Genomic DNA, 19,355 nt, shown 5'->3' with positions numbered 1-19,355 from the left:
ACACTTGGAGATCATCTGGTTTCCACTCTGTTTTATAGATTAGGAAACTGAGGCACATTAGAGGAGCTGGGACCCAGTCATCTGATCTTAGTTCGGTGTCCAGAGCCCATGGACCAAAACTAATAGTAAAAGGAAAAAAAAAATACAGAAAATGCATTACTCTTCCTTTGAGTCTAAAATGACTGGGATGCTTAGTTTAACTTGTCTATAGAAGTTACAATATTTCTGGAAATACATTAAATATCACATGGGATATTTTATTTATTTAAATTTATATTTGTCAGCACTGAAAATGAAAAAAGTAAACTGTGACAAGCTAATGTGAAAGTTATCATTTTAAAATATTCGGTTTGATGTATTTCCATAAAAGCAAGCTGTTCATAACTGCAGATTTATTGCTCATGTCTCAATGTTGTGTGTCACTGAAATCTGCAGTTTAAAACTCAACAATAGGAAGGAAGCTGGTCATCATTAAGTAATGATAATGTAGATCAAATTTGAAATTTTTTTCAGGGACAGGAGGAAAGGGTAGAGATGAGTGGGTACTAACTCCAAAACAGCACGTGCCTGTGTTTCCAATGATGTATTGTTTGCTTGCCAAAGGCACTAGACAAAGTAACTCTCCTTAGAACTAAATTGAAAACCATGTATACGTATTTGCAATACTAATGTTCAAAATCCGTAACTCTTAAACTGTGTGCAAAAGAAAGCATTTAGTGAATTTCTACCCATGATCATGTGTATATGCATACATGTTTATTCTTTTTTTCCTTTTCTTAAATTAAATAGAATGTAATATATCAGGCTTGCTAAATAATCATTGTCTAAGAAAAAATACTCTTTTCCAGGCACTAATAATTATGACTCAGATTTTCAGTAGCCAACATTATTTATAAAGTGAGGTTGTAACTTCAGGTAATTTTCCAGTTAATTCAGATCAGTAAAAATAGAGTTTGAAAGTGTAAAAAAAAAAAAAAAAGAAATTATTGTGATTGCTTGTATACACTGATTAAATTCATCAACCTTTTGCTTAACTTATTATATCATTGTTTTAAGCAGTGACTGTTATGCAATCATGGTCAACACCATGCTGCTTTGAAGGTAGGTCAGACTGTCCAGTGCTCATCTCTGTTTTTCCTCTGCTAATGTGCCAAGAACTATTTGCAGGGTCTGTGAGCAAGCTCTGCTGGCAACAGTTAAGGTCAATGGTTCTCAATGGGACAGTGTAGTGTCTCTAAGGGGATACTTTGACATATGTAGGAATTATTTTTGTTTTTCATTGGTGTTGGAGGTAGTACTAGTCTTACTAGACAGGAGCCACAAGAAAGTATTGACTTAAAATATCCTACTAGAAATTCATAATTTCCTTTCGTTAAAGACTATTTTTTAGATGAGTTTTAGGTTCACAGCAAAATGGAGAGGAAAGTATAGTGATTTCCCATATAGTCCCTGCTCCCAAACATGCAAAGCCTCCTCCATTATCAGCATCTCCACCAAAGTGGTACATTTATTACAATTGATGAACCTACATTGACATACATACATCATTATCACTCAAAGTCCATCATTTACATTATGGTTCACTCCTCGTGTTGTACATTCTCTGGGTTTGGACAAATGCATAATGACATGTATCCATCATTATACTATCAGAGTAGTTTTACTGCTCTAAAAATCTTCTGTTCCTTACCAATTCATTCCTAGCTCCCCTCTCACCCCTGTCAATCACTGACCATTTTATTGTCGCCATAATTTTGCCTTTTCCAGAATGTCATAAATTTGGAATCATACAGTATGTGTCCTTTTTCAGATTTGCTTCTTTCACTTAGTAATATGCATTTACAGTTTCTCTATAGCTTTTCATGTCTTAATAGTTTATTTCTTTCAGTGTTGAATAATATTCCATTGTCTGGATGTACATTATTTATCCATTCATTTACTTACTGAAGTACATCTTGGTTGCTTCCAAGTTTCAGTAATTATAAATAAAGCTACTAAAAACATTCATGTACATGTTTTTGTCTAGAAATGACTTTTTGACTTTTTTGGGGTAAATACGATGTAGGAACATGATTGCTGGGTTGTATGATAAGAGTATGTTTAATATGGCCAGGCGTGGTGGCTCATGCCTGTGATCCCAGCACTTTGGGAGGCCAAGGCAGGCAGATCACGAGGTCAGGAGATGGAGACCATCCTGGCTAACGCGGTGAAACCCCGTCTCTACTAAAAATACAAAAAATTAGCCGGGCACGGTGGCGGGCTCCTGTTGTCCCAGCTACTCGGGAGGCTGAGGCAGGAGAATGGCATAAACCTGGGAGGCAGAGCTTGCAGTGAACCGAGATCGCGCCACTGCACTCCAGCCTGGGAGACAGAGTGAGACTCTGTCAAAAAAAAAAAAAAAAAAGAAAGAAAAAAGAGTATGTTTAATATTATAAGAAACCATCAAAGTGTCTCCCAAAGTGGCTGCACCATTTTTCATTTCCGTCAATAATGAATGAGAGCTCCTGTTCCTCCACATCCTTAATCAGCATTTGTTGTTATCAGTGTTTTGGATTTTGGCCAAAATACTGTGCGGGTTGTTGTAATCTCGTTTTAATTTGTATTTCCCTAATGACATATGATGTTGATCATCTTTTCAAATTTTTTTAGCCATCTGTATAGCTTATTAAGTGAAACATTTGTTAAGGTGTTTGGTCCATCTTTTAATTGGGTTGTTAGTTTCCTCATTGAGTGTTAAGAGTACCTGTATATTTTGGATAACAGTCCTTTATTAAATACATCTTTTGAAAATATTTTCCCCTAATCTGTGGCTTGTCTTGTCATTCTCTTGACATTTTCTTTATGTCAAGAAGAAATTCTTAATTTTAATGAAGTCCAGCTTATCAATTATTTCTTTCATGGATTGTGGCCTCAGAATCCAAAATGTCATTGCCATACCCAAGGTCATCTAGATTCTCTCCAATTTTACCTTCCAGGCATTTTATAGTTTTGCATTTTACATTTAGGACTGTGAACCATTTTGAGTTATTTTTGTGGATAATTTCTCCATAATTGTCTGAATCTAGACACATAACTAAGATTAGTATTTTAAATATTGGAGGAATTTTGGAGACTGGCTGTATACACAAAATTTAGAGTTTGTGTTAGGTTTCCAGCAGTAAATATTGTCTTACACGTAAGAAGCAGTATCCCAAAGTGATTCTGTTATTGTTTGCTTTAATGTGTAAGTGTACAACAAAAAATAACACCCTTCATTTCTTTTCCAAAACACATGTTTTTATTAAGTCAGTAATGTACCCAACATGCCTAATGGTTTGCAATAAACATGAAGCTTCCCATCCAATAATCTTCCCCTGTCAATTAATGGGAGGTTTTTAAAAAATTATTATTATACTTTAAGTTCTGGGATACATGTGCAGAATGTGCATGTTTGTTACATAAGTATACACGTGCCATGGTGGTTTGCTGCACCCATCAACCCGTCAGCTACATTAGGTATTTCTCCTAATATTATCCCTCCCCTAGCCCCCACCCCTCATAGATCCCAGTGTGTGGTGTTCCCCTCCCTGTGTCCATGTGTTCTCATTGTTCAACTCCCACTTATGAGTGAGAATATGTGGTGTTTGGTTTTCTGACCTTGTGATAGTTTGTTGAGAATGATAGTTTCCAGCTTCATCCATGTCCCTGCAAAGGGCATAAACTCATCCTTTTTTATGGCTGCATAGTGTTCCATGGTGTATATGTGCCACATTTTCTTAATCCAGTCTATCATTGATGGACATTTGGGTTGGTTCCATGTCTTTGCTACTGTGAATAGTGCTGCATTAAACATACATGTGCATGTGTCTTTATCATAGAATGATTTATAGTCATTTGGGTATATGCCCAGTAATGGGATTGCTGGGTCAAATGGTATTTCTAGTTCTAGGTCCTTGAGGAATCACCACACTGTCTTCCACAATGGTTGAACTAATTTACACTCCCACCAACAGTGTAAAAGCATTCCTATTTTTCCACAACCTCTCCACCATCGTTGTTTCCTGACTTTCTAATGATTGCCATTCTAACTGGCATGGGATGGTATCTCATTGTGGTTTTGATTTGCATTTGTCTAATGACCGGTGATGATGAGCATTTTTTCATATGTCTGTTGGCTGCATAAGTATCTCCTTTTGAGTAGTGTCTGTTCATATAATTTGCCCATTTTTTGATGGTGTTGTTTGCTTTGTTCTTGTAAATTTGTTTAAATTCTTTGTAGATTCTGGATATTAGCCCTTTGTCAGATGGATAGATTGCAAAAATTTTCTTGTATTCTGTAGGTTGCCTGTTCAGTCTGATGATAGTTTTTTTGTTGTTGTGCAGAAACTCTTTAGTTTAATTAGATCAATGGGAGGTGTTTTGTAGAAACAGGAACAGTTGCCTCTTACCAATGCCACTTTTGTGTGTGGCTGATGAGCAAATATGAAGACCACTGCATATATCGAGGCCATTGTCCTTGGACAAGTACAAAGTATTTGTTCTTGATGAGATCACTAACTGGTTGACCTTAAATAATTTCCTTAAATTCTGTGAGTCTCAGTTTTCTTATCTCTAAAATAGGAATAATAATTTCCTCAGAATGTAAATCAGAAGTTTTGGGGAGAAATTAAGTGAGATTGTATTTAGAGGTACTTTGAAGCTTGAAGTTGCTAAATAAATATTAGGCATGATTATGAAGGATTACTATTTATTTAATGCAAGAATAGAAATAATACCGTTTGCACTGGTTACATTTATTGTGTTGAAAACATCTTTGCCAGGACTTCATGGCAAGTTGTCAACACACATGTACATAACACCAAAGTTAATGCAATCTTTCATATTTTTCTCCTGCAATTGTTTTTCATGGAATATTATCTTTTCTAGCAGGTATTTCTTCCTCAGTAGTCACTATTGAAATACCTGAACTGTAATACAGGAATAATTACTGATATTTTTACTGACATGCTTTGCACAAGGTTGTCAGAATAGATACTTATTTAACAGGAAGTAAATATAACAAATCTGACTATTCAGAAAGAACTTGAAATACCTGCCCCATAACCCTAATATTTCAGGTATTGGCAGTCAATAGTCAGTCAATATTCTATTCAATAATCTAGCTCAAACAGTCACTGCCTTGAGTCATTTACCCAAGTTCCTCAGCTATCAAATTTACTCATCATCCTTCCAGGATTTACAAGAAAGTATATGTCTCTGGGGGTCTTTCTTCAACTTTGTGCTGGGCAGTGTGACACATTATGATATAAGCTGTTCACATCTCATAGCCTTCTATGGGAGAGAAAAAGAGAATCACTGCTTCCCATATGTTCTCTGCATATTACTGTTTTCCTCTTCACTTTTATGACTTTTCTTTTGATGATATGGTAGTTGCTTCTGACCTTCCTTGAGGGTGTGTGTTCCCAAGAAACATTCCAACCCAATATGGTCTTTAATTACTCTAATCTCAACTTGTATAAAAATGCATCATGGTTTTGCTTGATTGTGATCTCTTATCCTGTTGGTATATGTAATTCTACTTGTAGTTACATGCTTATATAAGCTGTAAGGTTGGATCTTAATCCATATAGATTCCTATCAGTTATCAAGGCCATCTCTAGAGCATGAAGCTGTCTCCAATCCAGCACAGAACAGATATTTGCCTATGGGTCCTGTTAAGATTAACCTTCCTATTCCATTCAAATGAAGGCAACATAGTTATCCTTTAATTGGACCAGATGTTCTGAAGTGGCAATAAAGGTTCTAACTAAACAGAATGATTTATACGACAAAAGAAATTTGAGTTCCTCCACTGCGAACTCAATTAAAATATGCTATGTTTCTGTTTGAGAAGTGTTTGTCAGCTGCACAAAAAATGATTGCAATGCTATGACAAATCAAAAGATGCTTTTGGCCAGAATTATATGTGTCCTGTATGCAGGCATATACTTCTCTGTGTTATACTGTGGAAAATCTCAAATTGTAAGTCACAAAAATGAAACGATGGACTTAAAAGCTTTATCTGCACTCTGGACTGCTCAAAACAGAGAGAATCTTTCCAATTATCTGGCAAGATTTTATTATTCACCTCAGTCAACATGTCACATGATGAATACTGGGCATTTTCAAAAGCAAGTAGTTGAGTTTGAAATAAGGGCACTTAAGCCAGGCACTTTGGTCTGAGTCTCACCAAAATGATGTTACTGGCTTAGGCTTCGTGAAAGGTTGACAACTGTATTAGTCCATTCTCATACTGCTATGAAGAAATACCTGAAACTGGATAATTTATAAGGGAAAGAGGTTTAATTTACTCGCAGTTCCACAGGGCTGAGGAGGCCCCAGAAAACTTACAATCAGGGTGAAAGAGAAGCAAACACTTCCTTCTTTACATGGTGGCGGCTAGGAGAAGAAGAATAAGAACTGAGCAAAGGGGCAAGCCCCTTATAAAACCATCAGATCTCGTGAGAAATTACTCACTATCATGAGAATAGCATGGGGAACGTGCCCCCATTATTCAATTACTCCCCACTGGGTCCCTCTCTCCACACGTGGGAATTATAGGAACTACAATTCAATATGAGAATTGAGCGGGGACACAGACAAACCATATCATCCACCCCGGCCCCTCCCAAATCTCATGTCCTAACATTTCAAAACACAATCATGCCTTTCCAACAATTTCCCAAAGTCTCAACTCATTCTAGCATTAACCCAGAAGTCCAAGTCCAAGGTCTTATCTGAAAGAAGGCAAGTCCCTTCCACCTATGAGCCTGCAAAATAAAAAGCAAGTTAGTTACTTCCTACATACAACGGGGGTACAGGCATTGGGTAAATACACCAGCTCCAAATGGAAGAATTTGGTCAAAACAAAGGGGCCACAGGCCCCATGCAAGTCCCTCCTAGGCCTCTGGGTCTGTGATGGGAGGGGCTGCTGTGAAGGTCTCTGACAAGCCCTTGAGACATTTTCCCCATTTTGGTGATTAACATTTGGCTCCCTGTTACATATGCAAATTTCTGAAGCTGGCTTGAATTTTTCCCCAGAAAATGAGGTTTTCTTTTCTATCGCATTGTCAGGCTGCAAATTTTCCAAACTTTTATGCTCTGCTTTCTCTTGAACGCTTTGCCACTTAGAATTTTTTTCTGCCAAATACCCTAAATCATCTCTCTCAAGTTCAAAGTTCCATGGATCTCTGGGGCAGGGCAAAAAGTCACTAGTTCCCAACAAGTTCCCCATCTCCATCTGAGACTACCTCAACCTGGACTTTATTTTCCATATCACTATTAGCATTTAGGTAAAAGCCATTCAACACATCTCTAGGAAGTTCCAAACTTTCCCACATTTTCCTGTCTTCTTCTGAGTGCTCCGAATTGTTTCATCTCTGCCTGTTATCCAGTTCCAAAGTCACTTCCACATTTCCGGGTAACTTTTTCATTAGCGCCACACTCTTTGCAGTACCAATTTACTGCATTAATCCATTCTCATGCTGCTATGAAGAAATACCCAAGACTGGGTAATTTATGGAGGAAACATGTTTAATTTAAACACAGTTCTGCAGGGCTAGAGAGTCCTCAGGAAATTTGCAATCATGGTGGAAGGGGAAGCAAACTCACCCTTCTTCACATGGAGCAGCAAGGAGAAGAAGAATGAGAAACGAGCAAAGGGGGAAGCCCCTTATAAAACCATCAGACCTCATGAGAATTTATTCTTACAAGAATAGCATGGAGGAAATCGCCGCCATGATTCAACTACCTCCCACCAGTTCCCCTCCCCACACAGCGTGGAGATTATGAGAACTACAATTGAAGATGAGATTTGGGTGGGGACACAGCTGCCATATCAGCAACTATTGATTGCCCATTTGAGAGGAACACAGTTAGTGCAATTTGTCAAGCCGTGTATAGTCTAAAGTGGAAATCCTAAATGTGAAATGAAAAAAGATAGTAAACGTAGACCTGTCTTCTAGAATTATTTTATAACTTTTTGACTGAAAAATATAGGCATTAAGGAGGCTGAAAATTCCCTGTCATCAGTTCCCTTTGACAATTGCCATTATTTCAGATGGTGGCTGATTTAGGCAACTTAAGGATTAGTTTCTGCCATGTTTACCTAGATCTAGGGTCCCTGAGGCATCCATGCCTATTGTATTTGAGTGTTGTCTTTATTTTGCTAATGCAACCAAGAAGACATTACACTTGTTCTTATCATACAGATATTTTAAAAGCAAGTTAGTAACACAGTCATTATATATGAGAAAATGTAGCTGAATTTTCTATATATTAGATACAGTTTGAACAGTCATTAGCAACATGCTACAAAGTTACTCTGTCATAATATGTACTTCTACTAATAATATGGCAGGCATGCCATTTCCTTAGCCTATTAAAATATTTTTTGATTCCAGTGTAGATATCTAAACATCATCTCCTTATGATTCATAATACAAGCACTCATAATGTAAGCAACTAACAACACACAAATGGATTTTGTTTGGAAAATTCATTTGCATTCATCACAGCTAACATTTGCACAGCGTTTTAGGAAGCTATGGTACACATGCTTCCTAAATGTTGCATTCTTGTACTCTTACAATTCTCCTCTGAGGGATGGATAGTGGATATTATATTATTAGAGTCATTGGGTCGACTAAGGGGTATGCGACAGCCTGCATTATTTCCACTCTGTACTGCTTCTATGAATTAGTTATAGCAGAATCAGTTATAAGTTGTGGTTGAAAAGCTAACATTATAAATATTTATACTATTAAAATTTCAACAAATTGCATATGTATTGACCTAAAAAGCAATTAGTTAAAGCTGTATATCACTTTAGCTACAGTATTATTGACCCTTTCATGGCCTTGATTAGTGAAACATGTAATCACATCCCCAAAATAACCATTGAAAATAGTTTGAATCAAAATGCTGACCACTGGCAATGTGGGCAATATCCTGCTGTGAGCTGGGATCTCAGCGTAAAAAATTCCACCTGCTATTGTGAATAATTTTGTCAGCACCATTTAGCTTATTTCAATAACTATTTTCTCTGCTATTCAAGACTTTAGTGGTTAGGTAAGGCTAAGAAAGTAGACGTTGCAACTTAAACATTTTCCACATCTAGGTTGTTCTCTGCCTGCAAATTTTTTAATTTTAGTTACATCTGTCTTCAATAATCAATTTTTTTTTTTTTTTTTGAGACAGAGTCTCACTCTGTCGCCAGGCTGGAGTGCAGTGGCACAATCTCGGCTCACTGCAATCTCCACCTCTTGGGTCCAAGCAATTCTCCTGTCTCAGCCTCCCAAGTAGCTGGGACTACAGGTGTGTGTCACCACGCCCAGCTAACTTTTGTAGTTAGTAGACACGGGGTTTCACCATGTTGGCCAGGATGGTGTCAAACTCCTGACATCGTGATCCTACCACCTCAATCTCCCAAAGTGCTGGGATTACAGGCGTGAGCCACCGTGCCTGGCCCAATAATCAATTTTTTAAACAATGGATATTAGTATTTTAAAATCACACAAAACCCAAGTATTAAAACCTACCTTTAAGAATGTTGGTGGTACTCTTTTCTTGGGAATTTACTTTATATTGTATGTGTTTACAAAGTTTGTAATTCTTTTTTATTCTAGCTTTGTATTATATTTGAACATTTCTCATGAAAATTACATCTTTTCATGACTACATATTAAATACAACCAGTTAGATAATACAAAAATGTTCCACTAATGAAAACAAAAATAAAAAATACATAACATTTAATTTAAGATAAAGTATGCCATCTTTCATTTAAACAGCATAGAAATTTACAAAGCCTAAATAAATAGACTGGACTACTGTTAGTCAGAGGGACAGTAAGTAATCAAAGACAGACTCAGCTGGGACTTCAAACATATTTTAGTCAGAAGACTTTTGAGAGTTGTGCACAGGGTTAAGAGAAGCAATAATGAATGTTGAGATACATAGAGACTAACAGAATGTTGAGTTACATAGAGACTAACAAAAGTGTGGAGCCATTACCACCTCAAGATCTGAAAGGTAAAAGGACAAGAGCAGCTTTATGAGAGTCTGGTTAGAGAGATGGAGTTGAGGAAGAAGAGATGTGATCAGGAAGCAGGGGAAACTTAGCCACTTCCAGAAACGTGGCACTGAAGCAAGAGGAGCCACAAGAAAAAATCTTTTACCATCCCACATTTTTTTCCCATTCTTTCCCTTGGTTGAACCTAACCAGAAGTTAGATGATAAGGAAGCCTGAACTGTAGAGTCTCCTGACAGAAAGTAGTGTAGAAATGGGTAGACTATAGGGGGTGAGGGTGGCACAAACACAGACTAACCAAGACAGGGGTAAAGATCAATTATTCTAAAGATGTCAATTCTCTACCAATTTAATTTAGAAATTTAACACTATCTCAAAGTACCAATGGGAAAAATGTTTTCAGAGGGAAGAAAAGAACTTAATGAAATTTCTTCTGAAGTTTATTGCTAAAAAATGAAAATATTCAAGAAAATATTGAGGGCAAATAAAACAATAATGAGAGGAAAATTTTTCCTATTAGATAATAAAATACATTATAGAGCAGGCTCGTAAAACAGACTAGAACATCTATATGCATTTCTTCATTTATTCAATTAATAATAATGAATACTTATTATTTGTCAGGCACAGAGATAAGTGCTGAGTATGAATTTGTGAATTAAATGAACAGGGACCCTGGAGTTTTGGTATATTCAGGCTTAGAAACCAGGAAAAGATTAACACAGGAAAAATAGGGGAGCATACAATTCATGAAGAATAACTATATATGACAGATAAATATATGGAGAAAAAGACAAACAAATGTACAATAAAGAAACATGTACCTTTGAAACTGACAGAGAGTACAAGAGAATGGTGAATCCCAGAAAAGCAGGGTCCAGGAAAACATGTCGTCTCGTAAAGTTTTACATGCTGGCTCCAGAACAGTTCTCTATTGTGCAATACAAACTTTATTTCAAAATGAGCATCTCTTTTGTCCCAGCAGATATTCCTCTAATAATGTGTTTGTATCAGTCAGGAAAAAATTCAAGTAAGCAGAGCCAGGAAATTAGTTATAAAAGTATTAGAATAGCTGAAAAGACAAACAGGACAGTAAGACAATGGGCCACAGGGCAGAGATGGTGTTGGCACATATCGGGAAAAATCCCACCGCCAATATTCAACATGGGTCGTTTTCTATTTCCCTAAGCGTCAGCAGGTCTGAGAAATAAAGGGAAAGAGTACAAAAGAGAGAAATTTTAAAGCTGGGTGTCCGGGGGAGACATCACACATTGGCAGGTTCCGTGATGCTCCCTGAGCCGTAAAACCAGCAAGTTTTATTAGTGATTTTCAAAAGGGGAGGGAGTGTACAAATAGGGTGTGGGTCACAGAGATCACATGCTTCACAAGGTAATAAAATATCACAAAGCAAATGGAGGCAGGGTGAGATCACAGGACCACAGGATGGGGTGAAATTAAAATTGCTAATGAAGTTTTGGGCACGCATTGTCATTGATAACATCTTATCAGGAGACAGGGTTTGAGAGCAGACAACTTGTCTGACCAAAATTTATTAGGCAGGAATTTCCTCATCCTAATAAGCCTGGGAGCACTGCAGGAGACCAGGGCTTATTTCATCCCTTGGTCTTCGACCCTAAAAGACAGCAGCCTCCAAAGGGGACATTTCAGAGGCCTACCCTCAGGGGCCATTCTCTTGCTCAGGGATGTTCCTTGCTGAGAAAAAGAATTCAGTGATATTTCTCCTATTTGCTTTTGAAAGAAGAGAAATATGGCTCTGTTCTGCCTGGCTCACTGACAGTCAGAGTTTAAGGTTATCTCTCTTGTTCCCTGAACATTGCTGCCTTCCTGTTCTCTTTTCAAGGTGCCCAGATTTCATATTGTTCAAACACACATGCTCTACAAACAATTTGTGTAGTGAATGCCATCATCACAGGGTCCTGAGGCAACATACATCCTCCTCAGCTTATGAAGATGATGGGATTAAGAGACTAAAGTAAAGACAGGCATAGGAAATCACAAGGGTATTGATTGGGGAAATGATAAGTGTCCATGAAATCTTCACAATTTATGTTCTTCTGCCATGGCTTCAGCCGGTCCCTCTGTTCGGGGTCCCTGACTTCCTGCAACAGGCACAGCCTAGACCATTGATGGGAATGGGAGTCACAAAGGTAGAGGTTATGCAGGAGCTGGAAACAACAGAGGAGCAGCGTTACTGCCAGGGACTCTCTGAAATGGACAGAGAGAGGGAAAAATGTTCTGCCTACTCACTTTTTCTACTCTCCACTAGATACTAGTATCTAGTGGACAGTAGACATTTCTACTCTTCCTCTAATACCTCCCACTAACTATAACTCCCTGGAAGCCCATTGAGAAGGGAGCTGGAAAATGCAGTTTTCAGGGATTCAATTTCTCACCATTCCCCTGATTCCCCTTCCCTGTGCCATGTGTTATATAGGGCTGAGCAGGGAAGGGTGAGAAACGTACAGGAGGGCAAACAGATAAGTAGACTTGCAGTACCCCATGGAAGGAATTGAAGAGCTTTGCTAAAATGTAGATACTATACGTTTTTCAATTTTCTTCTTAATGATGAGGAAATATAAAAGTGATGCCATAATGTAACATTTTAATTTATTTAAAATGACTATAAAAGTATATATAGAATCTGTGATGCTATGGAATAATATTTAGTTATTTTTAAAAACTCTATATATGTGTGTGTATGTGTATATGCATAATATATATGTATACACAAATACACATATGTATGTTTCGGTGTGTGTATGATAATAATAATAAGGAACAGTGGAGGATGTGAAGAAGAGATTGGGAATGGAAAGTCACGAGGTTATTAACACAGATTGTTGCTAGGTGTTAATAGCAACAATTTATTTTTCTTTTTCATTTTAATTTTCTTTTTCTTTTTAATTTTAATTTTAAGTTCCAGGGTACATGTGCAGGATGTGCAGATTTGTTACATAGGTAAACGTGTGTCATGGTTTGCAGCACCTATCAACCCATCACCTAAGTATGAAGTCCAGCATGCATTAGCTATTTTTCCTGATACCCTCTCTCCCCTTACACCCCTGTGACAGGCCCCAGTGTATGTTGTTCCCCTCCCTGTGTCCATGTGTTCTCATTGTTCAGCTCCCACTTACGAGTGAGGACACGTGATGTTTGGTTTTCTGTTCCTGCGTTAGTTTGCTGAAGATAACAACATTTAATTTTCCGTGCTTTCCTATAGTGTCCAAAAAATTATTTTATATATATATAATATATATACCTATATTATATATATACCTACATATTCTTTGTATTAAAAGACAATATAACTGTTTTTTCCTTCTATACATTTTAATTGCTTTACATTTACAAGTATATAAAATTATTTATTTGCTCACTTTCTGTTGGACACTTAAGCTGATTCCAACACTTGCCTACAATAAGCAATATCTTGTCACAAAGAGAGGTTCAGTTTTTATGAAGGCTTGAAGGTATGTTTCTTTTCTCGGTCCCTTCCCAATTAAAGGAATTCTTGTGAAATTCATGAGATGAGTTTTCTTTCTATAAGAGAACACATTCTCGACAATAATACTTAACTATGACAATACATTTGTATCACCTGGGCAGCTTTTTCAAAGTACCATCATTTAAGATATACAGAAAACCAACTGAATCAGAATCTCTAGGGGATGCATCTTGGAAGTCAGTACATTCTAAAAGTTACCTAGATGACTTCTGCATGCAACTGAGGTAAAAACTCCTGCTTCAGGCTTGCAGGTAGAACAGAACTGAATGTATTCTAGAATGCAGGGCAATACTCACACTTAAAAAGAAATTCAGTTTCCCCAAAATAGATGTCACTAGCCAAATTAAACAGAATACACCCACTGATAAAATGACAATTAGAAGCAGAACAGGGATTTGCGTAACTATGTAAATTTATTAGAGCAGGTTTAAGATAAATGTTTTTAAATAATTATGGCAGGCCCAAGATGACTCTATATGTCAGTAAAAGCCTGAACAGTACATGCTAATTAAATAGTGATTTAATAAGATCCTCTTGCCTTTTATTAAAAAAATGATTTTTCGGATGGGCGCAGTGGCTCAAGCCTGTAATTCTAGCACTTTGGGAGGCCAAGATGGGCGCATCACGAGGTCAGGAGATCGAGACCATCCTGGCTAACATGGTGAAACCCCGTCTCTACTAAAAAAATACAAAAAACTAGCCGGGTGTGGTGGCGGGCACCTGTAGTCCCAGCTACTCGAGAGGCTGAGGCAGGAGAATGGCATAAACCCGGGAGGCGGAGCTTGCAGTGAGCTGAGATCCGGCCACTGCACTCCAGCCTGGGTGACAGAGCGAGACTCCGTCTCAAAAAAAAAAAAAAAAAAAGATTTTCCATGGCTTCAGGACCTTACTTCATAAGTAATCAACTTATTTGAAGAACTGGTTGCTGAGTAGGTTAGTCAGCAGTCAAATAATGCCTTGAATCTTTCAGAAGCAAAAGGTATACATTCCTTTTAGAATGTAAAAAAATCTTAATTCCTATGAAGACCACTTTATAATTTCCAAGTCAGTTTAAATTGGTTTAACCTGATGCATATATTTTCCAGGAGCTTTTGATCTAAGTGAGTTATATTTAATAGTTATTTGCTTTGCAGAACATCTCAATGCTATAGAAGCGTTAATGCTTTATCTCAACTTTTATAAAATTGAGTGGTTTTTTTTGTGGAAATAAGATCATAAATACAAATGAAAATATTTCTTTCTCCCATCATCTTAGATTCACATGAAAGAATTCCTCTAGTTGCCACTCAGTTTTCATATGAAAAAGATGTCAATAATCATCCATTCTGAATGTGAGTTCTGTTAGAAATCTGATGACTTTAAAGACATTATTTTTATCCTACTGTATTGCTCTCATACTCGTGGAACAACCAACTTTATCTTATCTATCTAAATCTTACATATTAGTCCATTCTCACATGGTTATAAGGACATACCTGAGACTGGGTAATTTATAGAGGAAAGAGGTTTAATTGACTCACAGTTCTGCATGGTTGGGGAAGCCTCAGGAAACTTACAATCATGGTGGAAGTCACCTATTCACAGATCGACAGGAGAGAGAATAAGTGCCAGCAGGGGAAATGCCACATGCTATTAAACCATTAAATCTCATGAGAACTCACTCACTATCACAAGAACAGCGTAGGGGAGACCACCCCAATGATTCAATTACCTCCCACTGGGTCCCTCCCATGACACGTGGGGGTTATGAGAACCACAATTCAAGATGGGATTTGGGTGGAGAGTCAGCCAAACCATATCATCTTATCTCTCTAGAGAGACGCTTGTATATAGTAGAAAAAACGGACTTTCAAAGTTCACAACTTTCACTGAACCTCAGTTCCATGTCTTGAATGTGTTAATTTTGGTAAGCTATTTAAAATCTCTGAGCCTCAACTTCCTCATAAATACCCAATATTATGAAATAATGAAATAGGATATTACTAGTCAACTTTTGGGTATTTATGAGCTTTTAAAATCAAAATATGCATGAAAAGCATTATGTGCAATACCTGGAATATATAAGCAACTCCCAAGCTATTAAATTTCTACCTAATTCTGTTACCCAAATATGGCTGGAGAAATTTATCTGGAGACACTGACATATCTCAGTGGGGAGGAAGGTATTCTAGACAGACTGATCTTCGGGACATCTCTCAAATCATCCCTATTGAAAGAGCAGGCTTTCTAAATTCTGAGTTGACCTTGCCATCATCAGGCTCACATTTTTATGTCACTCTCTAATCTTCTGCCTTAATATATAAGTGACATGTTGGATTTTGAACTTCTTCAAATTGGATGTTATCTTTTGTTGTTGATCATCCTCCAGATTTATTGGAATTTTGCTAGGCATTCAGTAAATTCATACTAAACACTTGCCTATAAAGAAACGCAGAATTATGGGGCTGGTAGGGAACTTCAAATCAATTGTACAATGACTTGATTTTACAAATGAGAAAGGTATGACTCAGAGATGTTACAAAGTGTACTCAATGTTGCACAGCTAGAAAATGCCAGAGCCAGTATTTAAACTCGTGACTGTCTTATTCCCTTGACAATGCTCCTTTAATTACCCAATTTTTTTTTTCTTAACATGATGAATTTAATGTATTTCAAATTGTAGATTAACAACGTCTCAGTATTTTGGAGAAAAAAAAAATCTCTTGGTCACATCATTTATCTAGATTAATGGTTCTCACACATTAGCTTGCTTTTAGAATCATCTAGAAGGTTTTTAAAACATGGAATGTGGAGTCCTACTGCCAGAATTTTTGATGCAGTATGTCTAGGTGTGGTCCCAAGGTTGTGTATTTCTAACAAATTCCCAGGTGATGTTGATGCCTCTGATTTAGAGATTTCAGAAACAGCCTTATCCTGAGAGCATCTTTCTTTTATGCAAAATAAGTTCACTGAACACCTGTTATGTAAGTACCTGGTGCTACAGATAATCCAGAGATGCACAAGACCCATTATTTGCCTTTAAAGTGGCCCTATGACCTCATACAAAAGGAAGAGGTCACTTCCAGGAAGGGCTGGGAATGAGTGGTGATTTTAGAAAGGGTGGGCTTGAAAAGGCCACAATATTATTTTAGATGTGCTTTAGAAATAACTATATTGACCAGCTTTATGTTCATTTCCAACATGTATCTAATAACTTTGAAAACAGATAAGTAACTTCTGACGTGCTAATTATTATTTTTAATATAAACCTGTGGTTTAATATGACATGTGGTATATATTTTTTCAAATTCATTTTTCATCTGAGATATTATTAGTTACATTGGTGTTTGAGGCCTGAGGAAATAATTAATAATCTCTGTAAGTGGGAAAAGACATTCTGTATGCTGGAATTTCTGCCAATTCATTTGGCAGAAGTGGAGCTAATTCCAAACATGGTGGACCCATTGACTAATACATAAAGCAAGTTAATGATTTTAGCTAGGATTTTTTTTTTTGGCTGTCTTTTGGACATCTATAACAAGGTTTAGTGGATGCCAAGAGATGGTATATATGATCCTTAGGGGGTCCTGATTCCAATAAAACTGTATGAAAAATGTCTGGGTACAAATTTGCATTTTTTTTCTGGAGCAGGGGCTCTAAAAGCTTTCTTTAGATTCTCAAAGGAGTTACCCACTTTCTTAATCTTGTTATTGGAAAGCAGAACAAAGAAAAAAACCCAAAAGAATTATAACCCAAGAACTCTGAGTTTACTTTTGTCCTTTTGTCCCACCTATCTTCACCATATGTAATGACAGATCTGCTTTCATATTGTTTTCATGGAGGGCAGGTAGAGAAACAGAAACATTAGGAGAGAGAAAGCCATGCCCAGAGGCAGCGTAAATCTTCACTAACTGCATCCTCATCTGGATTAGTTGCTTGCTGATCTCATATGCTCACTTCATCTCTTTTCATCTGACACTAAGGTTTTAGCTTGTATAGATAATGAATAACCAGAGCACCAAGAAACTTCACTGGCCAAGGCAGATACAGATCTGTGACTCTGAATGAATTTCCCTGGAACATATATCCATGTAGTTCTCTCTTCCTCATCCCTTTTGCTTGTTTAAACCTTACAATCCATCAAGGCCCACCTCAAATACTTCTTCCTTCATAAAGTCATCCTCAGTAGCTATACGCAGAACTCTTCTGTCCTCTTCCTGCTAATATAGTCGTTTTTTTCCAGTTCTATCAGTCATTTTTCACTCACATTCAATTTAGCAGTAGTTCATGCAAAGAGAATGTCTTCATATGTGTATACTGTGCTCCAGACACTGTGAAATGAACAGAGTGGGCACTTGAACATAATTGTTGAACAAATGCAGAACATGGTCTCAGGTTGCCAGCAATAGGCTCCCTATTTGGGAAGGAAAAACTATGCCATCTTTAATCTCTCACCCTCATAGCACCTACCGATACTTCTGAGCACACTGATACCCCATAAACTCATGAGGGTAACACAATTGCACAAGACCTGGGATATGAGAGAGAACATCCATACCTTCCAGGAAGGTTGACTGAATCAGCAGCTCTCATTTTCTCACTGAGCCAGCAGCTCTCATTTTCCTTATCCTCCATATCCATTATAAGCTAATACCTTCTATACAATGAATTCTACCAACAGTTTCAGTGGATTAGAAATATTTGGCTTTTCAGTTTTTGTACTGGGAGTGGTATGGACCACTTTAATCTCCAATAAATGTTTTTCTGACATGATATGTGTTCATATGTCAAAGATGAGGTGTTTGCTTACTGAATTCTCATTAATTTAGAAGTATATAGTCACCAGTCACCATTGAGAATGCAGACTTATGCTAAATGACTTAATACTTCAATGTAGAAAATACTTTCACCCACTTTATCTCAGTTGGTTTTGTAAGAATCCAGTGAGAAATATGTGACTTGCTCAAGGTCACTCAAGGGCTCCATTCCATTTGCCCTTTCTCCAAATACTGTGACTTTTCCACTAAACAAGACTGCCATTTGAATCTAAATATACCTGCCTATTATGCACCAGACTCAAAAAGAAAATTCCTTTCTTGAAAATCACCTTTCTTTGGCAGCTCTATGATATAACTCTACTACTTTAAAACAGCAGAGTGAAGATAAAGCTCAGACAAAATTAGATTTGACAACCTAATGAAGAACCCTTCTTTGCTATTTGAAAATAGTATCATTCAAGCATTCATCATTCGGCCGTCTTCAGTTTAAACAAATAAGGGATATGTTTACTTGGCATCTAAAGAAGAAAGTTGAGACCACCAAATCGCACAGTAGAAGGCAACAAGTAATTCCAGTTTGCTAGTTATTTTTTTTATTTTTTATTTATTTATTTATTTATTTTGAGACGGAATCTTGCTCTGTCGCCCAGGAGTTTGAGACCATCTGGAGTTTGAGACTCCACTGGCCAGGCTGGAGTGCAGTGGCCAGATCTCAGCTCACTGCAAGCTCCGCCTCCCGGGTTTACGCCATTCTCCTGCCTCAGCCTCCCGAGTTGCTGGGACTACAGGCGCCCGCCACCTCGCCCGGCTAGTTTTTTGTATTTTTTCAGTAGAGACGGGGTTTCACCGGGTTAGCCAGGATGGTCTGGATCTCCTGACCTCGTGATTCGCCAGTCTCGGCCTCCCAAAGTGCTGGGATTACAGGCTTGAGCCACCGCGCCCGGCCTTTTTTTTTCTTTTTCTATCTCCCCTTGTTCGGAAAAGTTTCTCTAAGATTCTAGTAGACAGTACCTTGTTTATTCCC

Source organism: Chlorocebus sabaeus, chromosome X, assembly GCF_047675955.1.
Source record: "Chlorocebus sabaeus isolate Y175 chromosome X, mChlSab1.0.hap1, whole genome shotgun sequence".
Lineage (NCBI taxonomy): Eukaryota > Metazoa > Chordata > Mammalia > Primates > Cercopithecidae > Chlorocebus > Chlorocebus sabaeus.
Note: the sequence above shows the minus strand (reverse complement) of the source record.